The 24246-nt window shown below is 39.4% G+C and overlaps 1 protein-coding gene and 1 pseudogene across 4 annotated transcripts in view; one reads left to right on the top strand and one right to left on the bottom strand.

Annotated features, from left to right (window-relative positions):
* Kif16b (kinesin family member 16B) overlaps positions 1 to 24246 on the bottom strand; it is a 315616-nt gene that overhangs the window by 157192 nt on the left and 134178 nt on the right. The window lies entirely within an intron of this gene.
* LOC124972978 (probable RNA-binding protein 23) lies at positions 7180 to 8185 on the top strand (annotated as a pseudogene).

Here is a 24246-nt window from a genome sequence, read left to right on the forward strand (position 1 = left end):
AATCTGCTATAGCTCTCCCACCAATAACCACTATCCCCATCATCTCCCTTGGCCCTGCCTCTCCCTCCAACTATCACCAATTTCTCCATGCCCTTTGAGAGAAAATCAACCCCCAAATTTCCTTACACTCGTGTTTGTCCAAGTTCTTCCCTCCTTCTTCTGAACCCAGTACAGGAGGTTGTGCTTGGACCTCTACCTATATTCACTCCCTTTATCTCATCCTGACTCTTGACTCTAGCTGCCATTGAAATACTGGACTCTCAAATTAAAACTGCCAGGGAAGACCTCTCCCTTAGATTCCGTACTTATATATATATATCTCCTATTCAATACATCTGTGGGAATTCCAAACAGGCAGCTCAAACTTAACACATTAAGAAATACAGCTCAAACTTAACACATTAAGAAATGCAACCCAAACTTGCAGACTATCACAAGTCAGTAAATGCCAATCTTCCTTAGAGCTGCTTGAACCAAAAACCAGGGCTTTGTTTTGCTTTCTTTCTTTCTCTAAACCCTATATCTACAGAATTGATTCCTATTTTCAAAATATGCTTCATATCTAGTAATATCAAACTGCCTTCACCACTGCGCCCTGGCCCAAATCATCATCATCTTTCATCTGCATTACTGCAACAATCCAAGCCATCACTTACACCCTTTGTAACATATGCACAACCCAGGAGCCAGAGAGATGTCAAAGCAGGTCACTTCTTTGCTCAGATCTCTTAAATCGCCTCTAGTTTCACTGAAATAAAAGCCTAAGTTTTCATAATGTTTTACAAGCTCAAATGCTCTCTTCATTTGCTAACCTGCATTCATCTCCTGTCACTGCCTTTTCCTGTCTTGCTCATCCTATCTAAGAGCCATGGTTCCTTTCTGCTTCTCAAATTTGCCAACCTGCCCCATCTTAAGGCCTGACTCACTGCTTTTGCTTCTGCTTTTCTGACTGCGGTTTCTTCTGTCATTGCTATTCCTTCTCCTCCCTGAGAGCTGGGTCTTTCAGCCTCCACATACTGACACTTGTAATTTTTTTCTTCTTATGCACTAGTGGATGTTTAGCAGCATCCCTGGTCACTATCCACTAAATGCTAGTAACAAACCACCCTTCCCCAAAGTGGTGACAACCAAAAACCAGACATTGCTGAATATCCCCATGGGGGACAAAATCGGCTCCAGTTGAGAAGTACTGCCCTAGACACAGACATAACCTGACCCATCACTACCTTCAGGTCTCTGCTCAAAGACACCTTACCCATTGCCCCATATAAAACAGCAAGCACTCACCTTCCACATGCTGATTTGTATCTCTCCTTAGCAATTCTTACACGTGCAGTAACTCCTCAACTAATATTTGCTGAATGAATGAGTGGGTAAATCAATGGAATTCAATGCATGTACCAGTGTGACCCCTCAGAGAAGTGGCCATACCTTAACATCAAGCCCACTGGCCCAAAATAAAAGATTTCTAAAATCAGGTTTTTAGGGAAGTCCAAGGTGGGAAGAAGATACATTCCAGAAGACTAAAGGTAAAATTTCAGTCTTGATGTTGAACTGTGATGAGTTCAGACTGTTACACCTAAGAGCATGACACTGTGCTCTGTGACTGTGGATATGATGGGAGCAAAAGGGAGCAAGTTCCAAGCTACCAACCAGGGCTTCTTGTCATAGGCATTCCTGGTGAACCTCTCCCCTACACCCTACCATTGGACAACAATGACCAAGGCTCATGTCTCTATCTCAGAACTGCCTGAAACAAAATTGCTACTCCTTACATTCTTGGCATGAATAAACATATTTTGGTATCATTTAAATATTCAAACAACACACAGTCTGCCATTCTTTAGGTAAAAGATTCAGAACTTCTCAAGCAAGTGTCAAAGCAAAACTCAAATCTTGCTGACTAGAGATCTCCTAAGAGGTTCTGGGTTAGGGTAGTGAAGAGAAAAAAGACACTCAGGTCTTTCTCTCTACAGATATTTAAGTCTCAAATGCACACCCGTAGACCTACAGTTATGCAAAAAGGCAATGGAAGGAAGTGGGGGGGGGGAAGATAGTTCAAAAAAAAAAAAAACATATAAAAAGCACCACTTGAAAGAAAGCAATTTAATTTAACAACCATTAAATAGATACAGAGAAAATGACCACTGCATAACTTAGATTCAAGAAAAGGAAATGAAGCGTATCATTGTTCTTCAATTACTTCTCTTATCAGCCAGGCTCTCATTCCATGGCTCAGAAGCTCAGGATCTGAGGTCAGAGACTTCAGTAACCTTGATTTACTATACTGAGGCCCCTGCAAATCTTGGCTAAAATGAGCACTCTACATAAAACAACCCCTACTCCTACCTCTCAGACATTGGTAGGATTCATGTTTTTCCTCCTGCCCATGAAATTCAAGCAGAAGTGGGAAGTATATGATTTCTTTTTCAAAGATATATATTATAGTGGAGAATTTAATCACACTGCTCCATTTCATAAAACAATGCCCCTTTGGAAGGTCTGGTCTCTCTGAACTGTGAGAGTGGTGCACACAAGCTAAGTAGCCCCATGGCAATCAATTCTTTCAGGCTTCTAAGTCTATGTGAAAAGGAGAGTGATTATTCTCCTAAGTCCAGAGGCATATGTATTTTCCTTCTGCAAAAAAAGTGGACAATAAACCGTCCTCCCAAAAAAGAAAAGGCAATATTTTTAACTATAACAGTTCCTACTTGAACTAGACAAATTGCTTTGGATTACATCCAAGTTTAGTTTAATGCTCTTGAAAAAAAAAAATACCACTGAAAAACACTTTTTTTTTTTCTTTCCTTGATATAAGTCTCATACACTTTGAAAAGCACTGGAAATCCATAACTTCAGAGCCATTATTGGTCAAAGTCATTATTTGTTCCCGCCAACACCCAAAGTGTATACACACACACAAACACATAAAACACACACTCACACACTCTTCCAGACATACAATAGGTAAAACATGAATTAGAAAAATGTTTAAGATTGAGAGTGGGGGTAGATGAATTTATGATTAATGCTGCCCTAAAGCTCTATGACATTCAAGCTGCATTCAACTACACAATATTATAAAAGTGTCACCTCATAAAACTGAGAACGAAGGTTTAAATCATTGCTCAAGTGAAAAAGTAATTTCAGACAAAAATATCTATCACGTATAAAATATTTATTGAGTGGCATCTACTGTTATACATAATTTATGAAACACCTCTTGGATAAGATGGAATACTTAACACAGCAGACCTGGCCACCCTCCCCAACTCCTGGCACACTGGGTCCCAAAGAAAGAAAGAAAAGTAAAATGTGGAGTTGCACATTAACTTGCAATGAAACAAAACTTTTAGTAACCAGGCTTATTTGGGTAAAAAAGAAACTATAGACTGATTAGAAGTGTCAGAACATAAATATTATGTTCATTATATTAGCTTATTCTGGACCATGATGGTACGTGCCTATAATTCCAGCAACCTGGGAGGCTGAGGAAGGAGGATTGCAAGTTTGAGGCCAGTCTCAGTAACTTAGCAAGACCCTCAGCAACTGAGTGAGACTCTGTCTCAAAATAAAAAACAAAAAAGAACTGGGGAGGCAGCTCAGTGGTAACGTGTCTCTGGATTGGATTGCCAGTACCAAGAAAGAAAAGAAAAAAAAAAACTCAATATGCTTTTCTTCTACCTCCAATACTTATTCAGTTAAAATACCTCTGAATTTAAAACGTGTACAGTGCTGAGGCTGACAAAGAATCACCTCTGTCGCATTCTGGGGGCTCTGGTGGGTTGCGAACAGAGCTGCCTAGAATCCGGGGGTACAGACCACTTGAAGACTTGACTCACTGGGAGAATCCCTTGTAACCACCATATCTGAGTGTTTCAGTCAGCTTTTGTGCCACTGTGACCAATATACTTGACAAGAAAAACAGTGGAAGAAAAGTTTATTTTCCTCACAGTTTCAGTGTTTCAGTCCAGTCGATGGTTGGCCAATTCCATTGCTCTGGGCCCAAGGTGAGGGAGGACATCATGGTGGAAGGGCATGGCAGAAGAAAGCAGCCCAGGCCATGGCAACCAGGAAGCGGAGAGAGCTATGCTTACCAAGAACAAAACACAACCCCCAAAACACACCCCTAGTAACCTACTTTCTCTAGCCACACCTATAGTTACTGCTCAGTTAATCTGTCAATGGATTAATTCACTAATTAGTTTCTCTCTCTCATGATCTAATCATTTCACCTCTAAAAAAAATGCATTGTCTCACACATGAGCTTTTGGGGGCTACCTCATATTTGAACCATAATACTGAGTATTGATTGCATTGAGCAGGATTCAACCTCTTTTTTTTTTTAATCACAACTATATCCTTAGTATCTAACACTGTCATCTTACAAAACTCAACAACTTTCTTGAATAAATATATAAGTGAAGACTAGTTCAAAAACTTAATGGGTTGGGCATGTAGCTAAGTGGCAGAATGCATGTTTAGCATGCATGAGGTCTTGGATTCCATCCCAAAAAGCAAAAACCAAAACAAAACTCAAGACAAAAACCTGTTTTTTCCTTTTGGGAAGCCTATCTTAGAGCTAGATTCGACTTGGAAAAAATTGGGGAAACTTTAGCAATGAGTCTGACCCGTCTTAATTGAGAGAACTCTAAAAGTAGAAATTATGTTTCCTCACGAGTGTGTTCTATGTTCGGTGAAGACAGCTGCTGCAAGCATACAGTAATCATTAAATAGGTACCATTATGAATGATTTTTAAGTGGAATTTTTTTGTACAAACACCCAGAAATTCATTGTCAGAATCTTTCTGTGGAAATTTATGCTGTGGCAAATTAGATATTGCACTAACTAGTGAAATTCTGTAGCAGTGACTCACATCTATAAAGTAAATTTAATTTCTGCAACCCTGAGCAAAAACCACTCAGCAAAAGTGTGTGGTGGTGGGGGAGTGTCACAATGGGGTAAATCATCACCCAGCATGGATATCCAGAGGGAGATAGAAAGTCAAGCAGACAGGAAGACCTCTTAAAAAAAAAAAAAAAAATACCATTACCATTAACCTGTAGCAGAGCTACTTTTAAATTAAGTAAAAACTGCATATGATTTTATTTAAATTTAACAGATGGAAAAGAAATTGAAATATTTGTTATATTTCAACAAAACATTTCTTTTTTACAAGTGGTTTTCCCTAAAATGTCCTTCTAAGGTAAGAAAAGACATTTCGGAAGCTATCCATTGTGTATATAAATTTTTCGCGCATGTTTTGATTTTAAGCACCATTACCCAAGTTTGCACCTGTCTGGGAGCATGTGCCTCCTTTGGCACCTGAATGACATCACAGCTGTGTCAACGTAGAGCCACATGTTGGGTCATATTTCCTGTCCCTGGAGATGTTGAAGACATGGCTCCATGGATTCAGAAATTTAATGCTACTCAAGGAAATATTAAGCTAGTCTAACTTTTAGTTTATGAGAGAGAATTTGGTTTTCTGCCTGATTGCTATAAAGAATTTTTCCTTTATCCTTTAAATTCAACAGCTTGATTCGATAGATCTGCGTTGAACATTTGTACTCTACATTTTCCTGGAAAACAACACATTCTCCTAACCTGCAGACTAAGTTCTTTTGTTTATTCTTTGATTTCACAAAAGTTGTCTTGTTTTATTTTCCATATTGTTTCATTTGTTGACTGTCTACTTTAGGAACACTAATTACTCTTCTGTTATGCTTTGTCTTTTGTATCTTTTAGCTCTGATTGCTCTAATATCTTGCTCATTTCATTTGTGTTCACTGAGATTATCCAGCATTTACTGTTTCAGTAACTTGATTTTCAGTGGCATCTACTCTTTTCCTTCATGTTCCTAATTTTATTTATTAGTCCTATAATGATGTTGTTTTAGACCTCAAAATCTTCCTTTAGTTTGCAATCTGCCTTTTTTCATCTCTGCTTTTTATTATCATCTTGCTTTGTTTATTGAATTCATGTTTCTTATTAAGTTGTTCCATAGAATAAAACAATTTTAAGTAACTACTATGCTTTGAGATCTGTTTTCATCTAGATTAGAATCTTCTGTCTTTTCCACGCTATATTCCCTTCCTTTCTCCCTCCCTCCCTTTCTTTTTCTTTCTCAGTCTATCTGTTCACCTATGGCTATAGTTATTTATATAATGGTACTACTTCTTTTCTTTACCTTGCAGATGCTTAGGTGTATCTTTCCAGAAAATTCCATATGCTTTAACACAGGAACTTTGTCCACAGTTAGAAGGCTGATGGTCTGCATTCTAACTACTTTTCTCTAGTCAGATGCAACAACATAGAGCTAGATCTCAACTAAGGAACTGTACTCTGTCCTCTCTTACCAAAAGCTGTTAAATACCCTGACCCAGGCGTACTTCTGCTTGGGAAGAGACAGGAAAGGAAGTTCTCAAGCCTTGCTTCAAAAGAGCATCAGTTCTGCTTTTCATTTTGTCCCAGATCCACCATCAGTCTTTGCTAGTCCTCCTCAACAAGAATAGGAAAAAATCAAACTTTTCCTCCCAAGATGAAGGATACTGAGGAAGGTTTTAGAATCCTCCCAGATTCAGCTTCTGAGGTGCAGGTTTAGGAGCACGCGATCCAAATCTCCCCATCCCCTCGGTGGCCAGCACATGACCTTCCTCATTTGCCTCTTCTTGATGATTTCATGGTAGTGTGGCTGCTGCAGCTGTGTATGTTTGTTTTGCTACTTATTACTATTTCCTCCTTTCCTTGAATATCTGTGACGCTGTCTCCAAAGCCTCTTTAGCACTTAAGTCAAGAATCTTCAGCAAAGGTTCTGGAAGAGAGCGGAGGTGCAGCTATTTTGCGGGAAGTTGAGTAGGTCTGGCTGCCATGCTGCTTTTGCAGCTGAGACTGTAGGATAGCGCTGGCTTCCTGCCCCACAACACACCCAAAGGCACGAAGAGAACCAGGTCCAGGACCAGAACTGCTCTGACACAATGGTGTCTGATGACGTTCATAGAGTGACTGAGGTCACACTGAGAGCTCCCTACAGAACAAAGGGGAAGAAGGGGAGTCGGCGTCACAGCAGAAGCAGGGATAGAAAGTGTGGTCATAGGGATCAGTACAGACCACCAAGAAACAGTTGGAGCCAAAATGAGATAGTCATTGGCATCTATGCAGCCGGGATCCTCCACAGTAGTGAGTCACGAAGTCAGGCCATGTGAGGATCGCGTGCACTGTAGGAGTCCTCCACTTGCCACTGGACATAGGTGTGGACACGTAAGAGCCCTCATTTCGAAGACAAAAGCCCAGTCAGGAAGTCAATTGAAAATCTGAGGAGCGTGATGCCTGCAGTTTTCTGCATGCAATTAGCTGCCCATATCTGGCCTCCAAACCTGGAGGACGTCTTCCTGCTATTGGCAAGGTTTATGAGCGTGTATCATCTTCCATCAGAACTCAAGTCATTCTGAAGGCATTGCATATAAGGAATTATGTGAAATCCAGTCTGTGCCAGTCTGTGTCACTGGCCATTGGGCTGACTGGGCAGTGACTGTTGGGAGTATCTATCATTGTACAGGCCTCACAGACCGAGAAAAACAGATTGGCAGCCATGGTCAACAATCTGCAGAAAGGTACAGGTGGACCAGTATGCCTCTATGTGGGTTCCCTGCACTTCAACATCACTGAGGATATGCGCCAGGGCATCTTTGAGCCTTCTGGCAAAATTGACAACATTATCCTGATGAAGGACTCAGTTACAAGCTACTCTAGAGGTTACAGTTTTATTACATTCTCTGACTCTGAGTGTGCCCCATGGCCCTGGAACAGTTGAATGGTTTTGAACGTGTTGGTCAACCTTTGAGGGTTGGCCAAGTGACTAAGCAGCTAGATGATGGCACAGACATCACTTTTCCTGAGGGGGACCAGGAGCTAGATCTGGGATCTGCAGGTGAACTTTGCAGCTTATGGTCAAAGGCAGAAGGTGCTGGAATTCAGCTGTCAACCATAGCTGCTGCTGTCTTGTAACTGAATGGAGCAATTCCTTTTGGGGCCCTGAACCCAACAGCTCTGACTGCTTTGAGTCTGGCTTTGAACGTTGCCTCTCAGGCAATTGCATCCCAGTGCTTCCAGCTCTCCAGCCTCTTTAACCCCCAAACCATGCAAATCAGTGGCACAGCCACACTATCTCTCTATGCCCTCTAGGCCCTGCCACTCTCTTCTCCACATCTTCTCTTCTACTGTTCTGTCTTCCATTAGTGGACCAAGCCATCTTGAGGGCATGGACATTGATTCTGGAGGAACTGGGTTCATTCTTAAGACAAGAAGAAGAGCTCCTTCCCTTGCCCCACTGGGAATGGTCTCTGCTGAGCAAAACCCCCAGTTTAAGACAACAATCTACACGTACACTGAACACTTCTTTGTCTTGGTGTATATTTTCCCAAGACCACCTTCTTGTCCTTTCCGATTACCCCTTAGTGATTCTTCCACTATTGATAAGGCCATAGGACACGAACTAAAGGAACTAACCTATCTCCTTTTCCTAACTCTACCTTTACTTTATAATCTGTCAAAGAAAACCTACAGGATCTCTGAATCTAGAGGACACTGGAGTTATGGGGTACTCTTTGAAGGTGCTGGACTTGGGCTTGAGGGATGCTGGAAGGTATCATGGACATGGACATTGTGACACCTGGCTCAGGCCTCAGCTTCATGTAGCTTGAGGCAGAACTACTACTGTAGGCTCAGCATCTTTTTGGGAAGCATGGGAGTGATCTATCCTATCAGGCAACTGGGACTGATGCCTCAGTTGCTTTCAGGAGTTTAAGTAAAAGGTGTGATACCTTTCCCAAAAAAGAAAGGAAGCAAGAGCTTGAGAGGCACTGCAAGTAGATGGACTCCATGACAAACAGTTTAGAATGACTGACCTTAAGAAAAGACATTCTCAACTGTTTTATTCCTCTTAATGAAAATATGGAAATTGGAGAGTTTCAAGAAAATCTGATATATAAGCAAAAGAGATTTATTGCTAGGAAAAAAAAGATCTTGACATTTCCTTGCAATACATTCCATGTAGCTCAGTAAGTAGATACTGCCATATTCATAAAGAAAAAAAAATTACCAATTTGACTATCAATTTTTGTCTAGTAACTTATTTTTTAAAAAACAACATACAAATGCTTTTCTTGTCAGAAGAAAAAAAATGAGCCTAAAATCTTAAAAGCATATTACAAGCTGGCATTCACCCAAAAACTATTGTTTCTTATGTATTGTTTTCTACATAGAAAGACTTTTATCTCCTAACAGAAAGATGAAATAGTTGCCAAAATTAACTGAGAAGTCAATGAAGCAATTAACTGTCTTGACTACGAAAGTGCTTTCTACATGAAAACTGAGCAAGCCATAATGAAAAGAAATAAGGAGTGCCCTTCATAATCCTACAGGAAGTAACTTTTTTTTATTTTTGATATGTCCCCAAAGAGAATGATGAAGTGACTACAAACAGCATTTACAGGCACGTTCTATGTCCCTGCAAAGCTGGTTGGGAATGTGTAATCCTTCAAGTGAAGGTTCTCTAAATTAGACCATTTGAATCGTAACCATATTTTAAAATAAAAAAGCAAAAGAACAGTTTGTGAACGTTAAGGACAAATACACCAGGGATTGGAACTATTGGAACTAGGCTCCTAGAAGGAGAAGGCCTGGGTGGGAAGGCAGATAGCAATCCATGGACTGAAAAAGAGAAGAAGAACCAAGTGAATCAACACGAAGTCACCCTTTACCTTTCTCTTGGCCTCAAACCACACAACCAGACCATCAGTGAGTCAGACTGGCTCCATCTGCATGATGTGGCCTGAATTACCGACAACTTTCTGTCTTTACTGAAGGTCCCAGCTAGCTCCCTCTTCTACCTGGAATCTCCAATGTTGCTCTATTGGTCTTTCTGCTTTTTCTCTTGTTACCCTACAATCTATTCCCCATATGGCAGCCAGTCTCAAAAGATCAGGTGCAAAACCCTACAATGGTTTCCCATGCATTTAAAATTAAGATGGCCTCCACATCTCATTTAACTTTTCCCCACTCATCCCTCTGACCTCATCCTCCCTCCATATAACTCACAACACTCCAGCTACAGAGGCTCCCTTGTTCTACTGTGAGACCCCTCCAAGTGCAGGTCTGTTTACCTGAGTGATTCCTCTAACCCCAGCTCCCTGTGGCTTGTCCTTGTTAATCTTCTCTTTTTACACACACTGCCTGTTCTCTTAGGGCTCAGAGACACCAGTGAGAGAGATAAACAAGATCCTTACTCAGATGAAGTTTATCTCCTCTGCAAGGACCCACACCTGTGTGCAGGCCCACTCTATGTGGCTCACTGTCTTCAGAGCACTCAAGGCTATCAAATTATCTCTTACACTGATTTACTGTCTGCCTGCCCCTCCAGAAAGAAACAGTGGGTCCAGATCAACATGTCAAGCCCAGGGAACACCAATCAGGATAGGGTCAGTGAAGACCAAACCACAGAATAGGCTCTGTCTCAATAAGTGGCCAAGACTGTCTCTCATCAGTCCTGTCTTTATGCTCCTTGCCAGGCAAAAGCAACTGTTAGACCTCAAAACAGTAGTTAAAATAGCTAGAATAAGTCAGAAATTAATAAGAGAACCTTGCTTAAATGTTAAGATTTGATTCTAGTAGACTAGCATCCCAATTCAATGTGTCCAAAAAAATCTGTACCTAGCATTGCAAAGTTGATATAAGATCGGCACCTACTATGTCATAGAAATTGAACTAGGAATGCCAAAAGGCTTGTTTTTTTCTGTAGCTTTGAAACAACTCATATGACCATGCCTATGGTGAAAAGAAGCACGTGTAGACAGAAGGTGACTAAGACTCACCAGGGCAGAACTGGAAAGAGAAGGGTCTGGCTCCCACCTACCCCATAGTACTAACAAACCTAAATTCCTGGCATTACTCGCAGACAGTCCCCAACCAGTAAATATAATTAATATTGTCATTTTAATGAACAGAAACTCTTGAGATAGTTCAATTTCCATTACAGTTCTCACTGCAGAAACATCATTCTTTATTTAAGCACTACACAGCTAACTGTTGGCATGCAGTTCAGAGAAGACGCTGTGTAGATCTTTTTGATGAAACAGGCCTCTTTGCTGAGCAAATCATCCAGATGTCAGTATTTAAATTATGCAAAATACATAATACCAATTAAAGAAATTATGTGTGAAAATATGCAGGAGCAAATTTCCTCACATTAATATTTAACTAGACTTTTTAAGTAGAGCAAGATCTTATGATCACAAGTACTTTAGTATATTTGACCTAAATGAAAGCTGAAAATATCTAGAAGGGTTCATCAGACAGTTCTACAAGGGCATTTTCTATGTAGTAGAAACTTTACCATATAGACAGTAAGTGAAAGATCATTATAAGTGGAATGTTGTATCCCAGAAGTCATCAGTATAACAATGGTCTTTAACTCTGGTCTAAAAACTGACCTGCTTTTGTTTCTCACCCACCAAAATATGCAAGCTCGTCTCTACCTCCCAGCCTTTGCTCCAGAGATAAAAGCAGCTCTCTTGTTCCCAATTCAACCTTTCCTTTCCCTCCCTTGGGAATCATTTAGACTCTGTCCTGATCTGCTGTGGCCCTTTGCTCTGCACTGACATAGCTTCTGGCCTAATTACTTGGATCTTAGCTGCACATAAACCAGTGACTTTATGTCCATACCTCACTAGTTTCTCTTGCTAGACCAGTGGACTATCCAAGGAGCTTCCAAAAAGTACTATGCAGAAGCCCATCCAAGGTCCTTTAAATGAGTACCTCAAGGAAGGGACTGGGGAAAAGGTTGTTTTTTGGTTTGGTTTTGTTTTAAGCTCCCAGGTATTCTGCATCCAGGGTTGGGCCATAAATTTGTATTCTCCAAACAACATGTCTATTCTGCTGTGTGCATTTTGAGATTCCTCAAAAGGACAAATGATGGGACATAACTCCCTCATTCCTGAGTTTTTCTTCTTCTACAAGTCACTCAACCAATGGCTAAAGATCATCTGCTAATTGTCAGCTGTTACTGTAAATTAGGGATATATTGATGAGTAAAACACATACATGCCTACAAATTATCTATACCTACAACTTTATCTGGATCTATATCTTATTATATGTAACGATACACTCATTGTATATCAACATATCTATAGATATATCTAGGCATCAATATGTTAACCTTTAAAAATATTTATCTATATTTATTGTGTTAGCTTTACATTGCTGTGACCAAAATACCTGACAAGACTAACTTAGAAAAGGAAAGGTTTATTTTGGCTCGTGGTTTCAGAGGTTCATTACATGGACAACTCTATTACTCTGGGCCCAAAGTACAGCAGAACATCATGGCAGAAGGTTGTGGTGGAGGAGGTAGGTCACTGGGCAGAGGAAATATCCTGGAAGTGATTCATGTTCCTTGCTGCCCCTTCCCCTCTCTCTTTTTCCCTCTCTGCTTCACGGTCAACATGACACACACAGCTTTCCTCCACTGCTGCCCTTCCACCATGGCATTCTATATCACTTTAGGTCAAAAGCTGTGAGTACACCAAGCATGGACTGAACTTCTGAAACTGTGAGTCAAAATAAACTTTTTCTCTTCTAAGTTGGTCATGTCAGGTATTTGGGTCAGAGTGATGAAACCCTAACTAACACAGAAATTAGTCCTGTGAAGTGAGGTTGTGATTGTGACTAAACTATCATTCAGAAACCTCTGGAACTGGGTTGGAGGGAGAGTTTGGAAAAGTGTGGAGATGTAGGCCAAAGAAGCCTTAGAATGTTGTAAGCAGAGCTTAATGGGCAATTGTGGCGGGAGCTCAGAAGACCAGAATGCTATTGGCAATGCAGGCAGTAAAGACTGTACCCATGAGGTTTCAGGAGGAAACAAGAACTCTTGGAATTTGGAGGACTAGAGGGCATTGATGTTATATTCTGGCAAAATAAAAAAAAAAAAAAACTTGTCTACATTTTGCCCATGGTCTGACACTGTAAGGACAAATTTAAATGTGATGAACTAATTAATGTGGTAAAGTAAATGTCAAGGCAGGACAGCATCCAGGCAGTGGCACGGATATTGCTGGCAGCTTTGAGCAAGGTTTATTGTGAGAATAAGGAGCAAACAGGAGAGAGAAAAAATCTGAAAAGCTAGCAGTTTGAACAGAAAAGTACATTCAAAACTGGAGCCAAGAAAGGTGTGGTTGTCGAAAAAATTACCATGACTAAAGAGAAGTAAGTACTTTGTACAGACGTTATAGGAAAGATAACTTGAGAGCATCTCAGGAACTGACAAGACCACATCCACTGCAGGATCAAAGGTATAAAAGTGAAAACTCATTTAAGAGACCATGGAGGCACCCTGCGTATGCAAGGGTACCCAGAAAGTTGTTTCCTCAAGATTTGATTCACCACGCTCAGTCACCTGGGCACTCAGAGGCTGCTGCAGCCATGGTCCACGGGAGCCCAGTTACTGTGTGGCAGATCTTGATGTCATTCACATGGTGCTGGAGGAATGGAGGGGTAGTGTATATATTATATACATTACATATATTATATATATTATATCTCCTGTGTTAATGCAGAAATAGTCAGAAGTGAAATGGTTAGACTATGAGAGCTATAACCTAATTGGTCCATCTTAGTTTGAATAGATTAACTGGGTGGTAACTGCAGGCAGGTAGGGCATGGATAGAGATGTGGGTCACTAGGGTCATACCCTGAAAGGGTTCATTTTCCCTATGGTCCCTCTCTCTACTTCCTGGCCACCATGAGGTGAGCAGATTTCCTCCACCATCCCACCTTCTGAAGTGAGGCTCTGCCTCACCTTGGGCCTAAACAATGGAGTTAGTTGACCATGGACTGAACCTCTGAAACTATGAGCCCTAAGTAAATATTTCCTCCTCTAAATTGTTCTTCTTGAGTATTTCGGTCATAGCTATGAAAACCTAACACATCTATTTATTAGTATTATAGATCGTAGAATTATCATTAACATCCATATCTTGTCATCCTTCATTAGCATAAATAATCAGAATTATCAAAAAACAAATAGAAACCCTGAAATCTACAACCAGCATTTTGGTTCATCCAAAAAGTTAAGGTCCTGGTAAATGACCATTATGAATAGTATTTAATTCAACAAAATTCTAATTCGTGTGGAATCTGGAGAGACTTCCAGGCTGTGGCAAAATTCAGCTCCCCTGGGCGAACTTCAACACCAGCAGGCTGCCAATGTCTAGTCATAGATTGCATGTCCTTACCCCTGCATTCCACCTAATAACTCAGTGGAGCACACCAGAAAATAACATGCAATGCCACAGGAACACTGAGGTGTCTTTGTTTACAAACTGTCATGAGAAAGGCTATTTCTTTCTTCTTTTGGGCATTATAATAAATCAACTTGCTGCTCATTCTTCAGGGAACTCAGTACCATTAGATCCACTCTACAAAGGTAGAAACCAAAATCAGATGGCATTTCCTGCCCCCCAAGTACACAATTATCCCATATATTGGTATCCAGAATAGTCTAACCAGTAAGAAAATGGGGGCTCAGTGTAATCCTCACAAATGTTATAGATGAATTCTTAGCAGGAAGAGTGAAGCAGGGGGTATCACAATACCAGAACTTCAACCATACTACAAAGCAACAGTAACAAAAACGGCATGGTATTGGCACCAAAATAGACAGGTAGATCAATGGTACAGAATAGAGGACACGGACACAAACCCAAATAAATACAGTTTTCTCATACTAGACAAAGGTGCCAAAAATATGCAATGGAGAAAAGATAGCCTCTTCAACAAATGGTGCTGGGAAAACTGGAAATTCATATGCAGCAGAATGAAATTAAACCCCTATCTCTCGCCCTGCACAAAAATCAACTCACAATGGATCAAGGACCTCAGAATCAGACCAGAGACCCTGTATCTTATAGAAGAAAAAGTAGGTCCAAATCTTCAACATGTTGGCTTAGGATCAGACTTCCTTACAGGACTCCCATAGCACAAGAAATAAAAGCAAGAACTGGGATAGATTCAAACTAAAAAGCTTTCTCTCAGCAAAGGAAACTATTGGCAATGTGAAAAGAGTGGGAGAAAATCTTTGCCACTCATACTTCAGATAGAGCACTAATTTCCAGAATATATAAAGAACTAAAAAATTTCTACACCAAGAATACAAATAACCCAATCAACAAATGGGCTAAGGAAATGAACAGACACTTCACAGAAGAAGATGTACAAGCAATCAACAGATATATGAAAAAATGTTCAACATCTCTAGTAATAAGAGAAATGCAAATCAATACTACACTAAGATTCCACCTCACCCCAATTAGAATGGCGATTATGAAGAATACAAGCACCAATACGTGTTGGAGAGGATGTGGGGAAAAAGGTACACTCATACATTGCTGGTGGGGTTGCAAATTAGTGCAGTCTCTCTGGAAAGCAGTGTGGAGATTCCTTATAATGGAACCACCATTTGACCCAGCTATCCCACTCCTCGGCCTATACCCAAAGGACTTAAAATCAGCATAATACAGTGATGCAGCCACATAAATGTTCATAGCTGCTCAATTCACAATAGCCAGACTGTGGAACCAACCTGGATTCCCCTCAGTTGATGAATGGATAAAGAAACTGTGGGATATATATACAACGGGATATTACTCAGCCATAAAGAATGATAAAGTTATGGCATTTGCAGGCAAACGGATGAAACTGGAGAATATCATGCTAAGTGAGATAAGCCAATCTCAAAAAACCAAAGGATGAATGATCTCGCTGATAAGCGGATGATAATAATAATGGGGGGTGGGAGGGAGGCAAGAATGGGAGGAAGGAGGAATTGTATATAGGGAAAAGGGGTGGGAGGGGTGGGGGGAGTAAAAAATAACAAAATAAATCAAACACCATTACCCTATGTAAATGTGTGATTACATAAGTAGTACGCCTCTACTTCATGTACAACCAGAGAAATAAAATGTACCCCATTTGTTTGCAATTAAAAAAAATGTTACAGATGAAGAGCACAGTGTGCTTCATTGTTGGACTTCAGAGTAGTACTGTGGAGCAGGTAAACAACCAAGGCCCACTGAGTTTCAGAGATAAGGCAACTGAGATTTTAAAGGGATTAATTAATCTGCTGAAAACATACAGCTACTTGGGTGGTTGCTTAACTCAGAACAGCTGTCCTAAGTGCATGCTGCCACACTTTTCATGTTGTCCCCTATAGCCCACACATAAAAGCTCACACCTTTTCATGTGCTACACCTATACTTATAACCATTCACATTTGAAAATCTGAGTTATTGTCTTTTTTTTTTTTTTTTTTTTTTTGGTGGCGGGGGCAGTGCTGGTAATGAAAACAGGGTCTTGTGCACAGTAGTCAAGCAGTCTACACTGAGCTACGTTCCCAAACCAATTCTTTATGTCTTCCACGTCTACCACAAATGAAAGGGATGTTAAAAGGTAAAGAAACACCACTCAGAAATAAGCTCTGAGGTATCACTATAACTTCCACTTTTAAAACAAGTTTCAAATCATGACACAAAAGTAGTTTAACTTGTTTCAGATGATTAAATATAGGAAACCATGTCTCAGTTGATTTAATATAGGATAGAATGTGCAATATATTAAAACGTATATGTCATGTTCTCCGAAATGATTTGTGATAACAAATAACAAGACAATTTAAAAGGATCTATCAGATTGCATAGAAAAAAGATATCAATTTCTGTTTACACTATATGCATGCAGATGTATAAATGATTCACATACATATGTGCATGTTATTAGTCTGCTTGGACTATTATAACAAAATACCAGAAAACAGAATGTTTTAAACAAAAGACATTTGTTTTTCATAGTTCTGGAGTCTGGGAAGTCCAACAAGGTGCTGACAAGGTGGGTTTCAATCTGAGGCCTTACTCTGGGGATACAGGAGGCCATCACTCACTGGGTGCTCTGGACTTTCTTTGATGTTTGTACAGAGAGGGATCTCTCTCTTCCTCTTCTAAGATCACCTGTTCTGTTGATTAGCACCCCATCCTTAGGACCTCACTTAAGCTCAATTACCTCCCAAAGACCCTATCTCCAAATACAGTCACATTGGGTATTAGGGCTTCAGCAAGTGAATTTTGTAGGGACATAATTCAGTGCAGAACATGTGAGTGAATTTACATGTTACGAGTTAATATTCAAATATTAATATTTAATATTTATATTTATAATGCACTAAACATATAGAATATATTAGAAATACAATAAATAAATATGAGACAGAAGAGAAGAGATGAGACACACTGAGCTGAAATAGATTCCAGGCAATACTTCAAAACAGAATAAGAGGTTATCTCTGGTTAAAGTTCCCTTTGCTGTTTCACTTTCCAAATTTCCTATGACAAACATACTTGTAATCAAAATAGTACAGTGCAATAGAGATTTTAAAGGAAAAAGAGCACATTTCCACATAAAATTCCTTAAACTTATTTTACTTAATATATTTCCATTCATTTTACTTAAAATATGCTTTACTTAATCTTAAGTCTAATTTCAAAGCTAAATTTTATTGTATGTTCTACATTTTAGAGTCAGAACTCTAAAATGATGAAACAAAGTAAAGGCAAACATGCATCATTCACAATTAATGACCAGGTCACTAAAGTGCTCAGTTAAGAAAATCTGTGGATATCTATCTGGAAGCAAAGGAATTTTCAGCCACTTTTTATTAATGAAAATTACACTTAAAAGACCCATTTACATTTTCATGAAAAATCTACCATACCTCACAGACATCAGGAACACACTTGTAAAACTAAAATTTTGATTCTATACAGGAAGTCCTAACAGTGCCTTGGAATGATGCTATGACATCACAACATCTGGGTACCTCGCTCTTCCAATTATGCAGGAAATAAGCAAATGCTAAAGCAAAGATCCTCTACCTTTTTTGCAATCAGCTTTTTAGTCTTTTTTTTTTTCATATAAAATAGAACAGGGGTGCAAAACAGCATTAGGAGACCTCCTTGAACAGGAGAAAGGAGAGTGAAAAAGTGGAGGTTAATTCCTCAATTTGTTGATTTCATTTGTTTCTCCGCCACTTAAGCCAGGTTCCTTATCTGAAGTAAATTCAGAACAAGTGGAGGAATTGAGAAAGGGAGGAAATGGAAAGGGACTGACTTTAATTTCTCATAGTTTCCTTCTGAAAGGGGTATTCCCCATGGTGAGGCATCCTGGTAAGGAAAGACCATCCCTGATGAATGGGCCCCTTGCTTCTCATTATAACCAATTTTTTTAAGAGGAAGCCAGAGCATAACCCCACTTATACTATTAAACAAATACTCAACCCAATCATTAAAACTAAATTAGTATAATGAATCAAATTGTTCAAAAAGTTGCTTACACAATGAATAGGGATGGTGTGTCAAGAACTCACATCTGTAGAAAAGAGTTTCTGCCCCAGCTATGCAGTAAACAAGGGAGTTGAAGTAAGAACATGTACAGTGGGAAAGCCCAAGCAGGGTACTTGACTGATGACTAAAGACACTGTGCTCTATGAACCCAATCAGTTAATACTTCTGAAAACTGTACACCACTCAAGTCCTATGCCTTTGAGAGTTCATGTCATTTATATCACAGCACAAACGTTTAATATGAACACCAACCCCCAACAATCCCAAAAAAATAAGTGCATATTTTAGTTGTGTAAATATTCCTGTGGTTAATCATATTTTATAAAAGTATTCCCATAAGTGATACTTTATACTTAAAAACATGATTAATAAACCCTTGGCAAGATAAACTGTGCAGTAAATCAAAAGGGCACATTCACTCCGATTATGCAGGAAAGGATATTCCAAAGTCTAAATATAATTTTGAATGCTGACTACACAGGTCCTAGAAGTTTATTAAGATAAGAAACATAATCCATTTTCAAAAGAGAAATTACATTTGAAAACTTTTTAGAGTATAGCCTATGTGGCTGAAGTTATAGAACTTGTCAAGAAAACATGAAATTCAAATAAAACATAAATTGTGTTTGCTGATCTGGTCCATTAATAGTCAAGCAGTAAACCAGATAAAAGGTGCACAAGCAATATTTTTCAATCACGCACTTCATTTACTTTGGCTAACAGGTACAATACGAGTCACTTACCTAAATATCTAACTTCTCACAACCATAACCAGTCAAGAATCAAAAAGAAGGAAGCTCTTGCCTAAGCCATCAAACACCCAAACCTTCATTTGTTACATTCATTAGAGGCAATGGGCATAGATCTGTGGTAGAGGGCCTGCTTAGCATGCAGGGAAACCTGGGTTCAATCTCTAGTACCAAAAAAAAAAATCTGAAAAACCTGTTTACATATTGTAAACTACATTACAATCTCGCACTTTGGAAAGCTGTTTAGCAGTGTCATCCATAGTTAAATAATATCTACACCATGTGACCCAGCAGTTCTACTCCTACGCTCCACGGCAGACATGGGCCAACCACAGCCACAAGACAAATTCAGGTTGGATGAATGTTTCCATACAACTTGAATTTCATATTTTTATATGGTGGTTTTTAAAAAAAAAGAATGTCACTTCATGAATATGTAAACTTAGAAAATTCAAATTTCAATATCCATAAGTAATGTTTTATTGGAATGTGTGTTTCATGTTCTTTAATTTATTTATTGTCTGTGGCTGGTTTTTTCGGTGGGGAGGGCAGTTTGCTTTTTTTGTTTTTTCCTTTTACTACCACTGCAGAGTTGAGAAGCTGCAACATAGGTGGTATAGACCAAGAAGAAGGAACTATTTACTGTCTGGCTGTTTGTAGAAGCAGTTTGCCAACTTCTATACTGTACATAGAAGTGTTTACTGAAAGATAAGCTCAAAAATGTTCACAGCAGTACTATTTTAAAACAAAAAACAAATCCCTGTTGTAAACTACTCAAATGTCCATTAAGAGTTTATGATGGGTAAATTGCTTGTATTCACCTAGTGGAATAATATATAATCTATCCTCTGTATCCATGTGTTGTATTTCCACAGATTCAACTAAATGCAGATCAAAAATATTCAGGAAAAAAAAATTCCAGAAATTTCTACAAAGCCAAACTTGAACTTGGAGCAAGCAGAGTACTACACTGAGTCCACACAAATGAAATGACATGTAGGTGAAGCTGCTATAGGCTCCCACCACTTCTTTGATCCTCAGTCTCTCTTTAGTGCTAATTTGAGTATTGTTCATCTCATATCTCATGAACTATGTTTAAATAGTCAGGCCTAAGATGGTTGCAACTGTACTTGGCATGAACAGACTTTTACCTCGCCAACATCCCCTAAACCATATAGAATAACAACTATTTACACAGCATGTATCAGTATTATACATAATCTGGAGTTGATTTAAAGTACACAAGAGGATGTGTGTAGGTTATGTGCAAATATATATAAAGAGACTTGAGCATTCTCAGATTTTAGAGTCTTGGGGTGGGAGCCCTGGAAACAATTACCAAGAGATATCAAGGGACAACTGTATAGTAATGAGAATGAAGAGTTAAAAAAAAAATCACCATGGATAAATATCACAAACATAATTTTAAGTAAAGAAGCCAGATGGAGAAATGAAAATGTTATGAGATACCATTTGTCAAGGGTTCAAAAACACTCAAAATAGCCTACAGAGATAGAAATCAAGATAAATGGTTACTTTTAAGGGTAGAATAGTGACAGGAGGGGACACAAATGGAGCAGGGGTCTTGGACTAGAATGTTTTGTTTATCTGAATTTTGGTTACAAGATGTATTAAGCTTATAAATGATCAAACTGGACACATGATTGTGCACAAGTTTTCTGTGTTAATACCTCAGAGAAAAGTTATACATTTTTGATACCTTGACTTCTGATCCACAACAGTGTAGAAACTTTAGAGGAGAATGGGGAAAGAAAGGCCCAGGAGAGGTAGGTGCAGGGATAACAATAGGACCTGCCTGGGTCCTTATGTCCAGATAAAAGTAAAATGCCTGCTTACCATAGCACCTGGCACACTTAACATTTAATCTATGTTCATGGCTGCCTCTATGAATGTTCAAAAGAGACTGGGGAAAAAAATGCAGGGCAATAATAGGAAATTTGGCACTGAAGAAAGTAGTAATAATGACTCAAAAATATCCCTATATAAGGGCATAAAATTTACCAAGGTGTCCTAATAATGACAGTGTGGGTCAATATGGAACAGCTGAGATGCCCTGACACTATGGTAAATCCCACTCATCTGTCTCTTTGGAGTATTGCTTTGAATTGTCACACACGCATCCAGACCAAGAGGGATCCTTCTCCAGAGGCGCCACCAAAGGTTGAACCACTTTCCATGCTTCCAAGGTTTCATCTTTGTTCCTGGTAATTATTTCACCATTCATAATAACATGAAGAAGAAACCCAGCCACAACAAGTACAAAGGTACTGTTCTGTTACACTGCTTTTCAAATCATGGGTATATGTGTTGTCTATTTTCTGAAAAAATTCTATTCCAAATGGGTAGTGTGGTGTGTGTTTCTTTGTTCTAAGGGGTAAAAATTTCTAACAACAACAACAACAAAAAATCCTATAGCAAATGCTTCATTCACAACAGCATCAAGTAATAAGGGTTCTACATAATGAGAAGGGAATTCCTTTCTACTGATGTTATACTATTACTGATAATCTATTCTGTACACTTTTAGATGAAACACCAAAGCACATATAAATAGAAAACTGTATTCGTTTTTGGTTGGGGCATAACAAATGACCACACAAATAGTCACTTAAAACAAAAAAAACTTATTATCTGAACAGTTTCAGTGGATCAGGAGTCTAGAAAGAGGTTATCTATGTTCTCTACTCAGGATTTCATAGTACTAGGATCCAAGATTGCGGACTAGAGGGAGACTGCGTTCCTTGTCGCTCTGTAACTCCGGTTTCAAGCAGAGGATATCTGTTTCTTTGGTGAGACAGTTTTTGCTGCTTATCGATTCCCTGCTGTTTACCCCATTTATCTGCTGTGACCATCTGCAGTCTGCCAGCATATCGAAACCTTTTTTAAGTGCAGATTGCTCACTGTCAGGCACCTATCATCTGCCATTTGCCTGACTCTCGCCTGTCCATCGCCTGCCTTACACCTATCCATCACCCAACGCATGAGGTTCACCTCCCGATCCGACGACAGTCTGCAAACTGATCACTGACTGCCAGTGTAACACCGGCTGCCTGCTGTTGCCTAGAAGTTCACTGTTACAGTACCTTCAGGTTTGATTACACGTGGCTGCCGCCATTTTGAGACAAGAGCCAGGCCCCACCGGACCCCTGGCCAGACTGAGCCCCATCTCCAGGATCCCTCAGCCCAATCGATAACTCCCTGCCTCTGGTACCCTCATATCGACTGACTGCTCCCTGCCACCAGGAACCCCAGACGAACTGCACCCAGCCTCCAGGATCCCGCAACCACACCAAACACACCCGAACTCCAGGACCCCTGCATGACCAACTGCACCCCGCCTCCAGGACTTCCAGCTGACCACGTCCACACCCTGAGCTGCAGCCAACACATTTAGAAGCCAGAGTGGCCATCTTGGATAATCCTGGAAGTCGGAGCTCCGATCTTTAGTTGGGGCAAATCCCATCCTGAGGTGCCTGCTGGAGACTTGAAGTTCAATGTCAGGTACCTCTCATGCATCAGGCTACTGAACACAGGGAGGTTTCATTACTATATGACTGTTATACTGTAGATTTTCCTTTTTCTCCTTATTAAATAATTTTAAGTTTTTATTTCTTTACTTTTCTTGCTCTCTTTTCCTTTTGTTTACCTGTTCCCTCAGAGTCTCTTTCTCCCTTTTTTGCATGGTAACATCCAATTTCTTTTGATTACACTCTTACCCTTTCTATTATCTAGAATTTCTGTATATTCTTTTCTTATCCCATTAACAGCCACCTTCTACATCCCTCTGCATCCTCTTTGCCCTCCATTAGAAACTGCAGACCTTATTGCAAATCTGTTTCTTTTACTGAAGATAATATTTGAAATCATTCCGTTTATTATGACAATTTTGTTATTGTCCTCATAGGGGTTACTTGGTCTAGGATTGCATAATGTCTGAATTGGGCACTGCTAATATTGATCTCCCCTTAAAGAAAACGTATTGGAAACCTATAGGGCCACTATTAGGCTATAGGGGGAAATCTGCAATACCCCAGATCTGCACTGCTAGAGGGGAAGATACATGAAAAACATGAAAAAACAAGGGAAGAAAATGATCCAAACAAATCTATTCTATATTAATAGAATCCAATGACAGTATGGTAGAAGAAATGTCAGAAAAGGACTTCAGATTATACATGATTAAGGTAATTCGCGAAGCAAAGCATGAGATAAGAGAGCAAATGCAGGCAATGAATGATAATACCAATAAGCTGAAAGAGCAACTGCAGGAAGCAAAAGATCATTTCAACAAAGAGATAGAGATATTCAACATACAAACAAACAAACAAACGGAAATCCTTGAAATGAAGGAAACAATAAACCACATAAAAAACTCAATGGAAAGCATCACCAAAAGCCTAGACCACTTGGAAGACAGAACCTCAGACAATGAAGACAAAATATTTAATCTTGAAAATAAAGTTACCCAAACAGAGAAGATGGTAAGAAATCATGAACAGAATCTCCAAGAACTTTGGGACATCATGAAAAGACCAAATTTAAGAATTATTGGGATTGAGGAAGGCACAGAGATACAAACCAAAGGAATGAACAATCTATTCAATGAAATAATAGCAGAAAATTTCCCAAACCTGCAGAATGGAATGGAAAAATCAAATACAAGAGGCTTACAGAACACCAAATGCACAAAATCACAACAGATCCACACCAAGGCACATTATAATGAAAATGCTTAACATTCAAAATAAAGATAGGATTTTGAAGGCCGTGAGAGAAAAGCATCAGATCACATATAGGGGGAGACCAATACGGATAGCAGCCAACTTCTCAACCCAGACTCTAAAAGCTAGAAGGGCCTGGAACAACATGTTTCAAGCTCTGAAAGAACATGGTTGACAACCAAGAATCCTATACCCAGCAAAACTAACCTTCAGATTTGAAGATGAAATAAAATCCTTCCATGATAAACAAAAGGTAAAAGAATTTACAAATAGAAAGCCTGCGCTACAGAATGTTCTCAGCAAAATAT

This window comes from Sciurus carolinensis, chromosome 2 (genome assembly GCF_902686445.1).
Source record: "Sciurus carolinensis chromosome 2, mSciCar1.2, whole genome shotgun sequence".
NCBI lineage: Eukaryota > Metazoa > Chordata > Mammalia > Rodentia > Sciuridae > Sciurus > Sciurus carolinensis.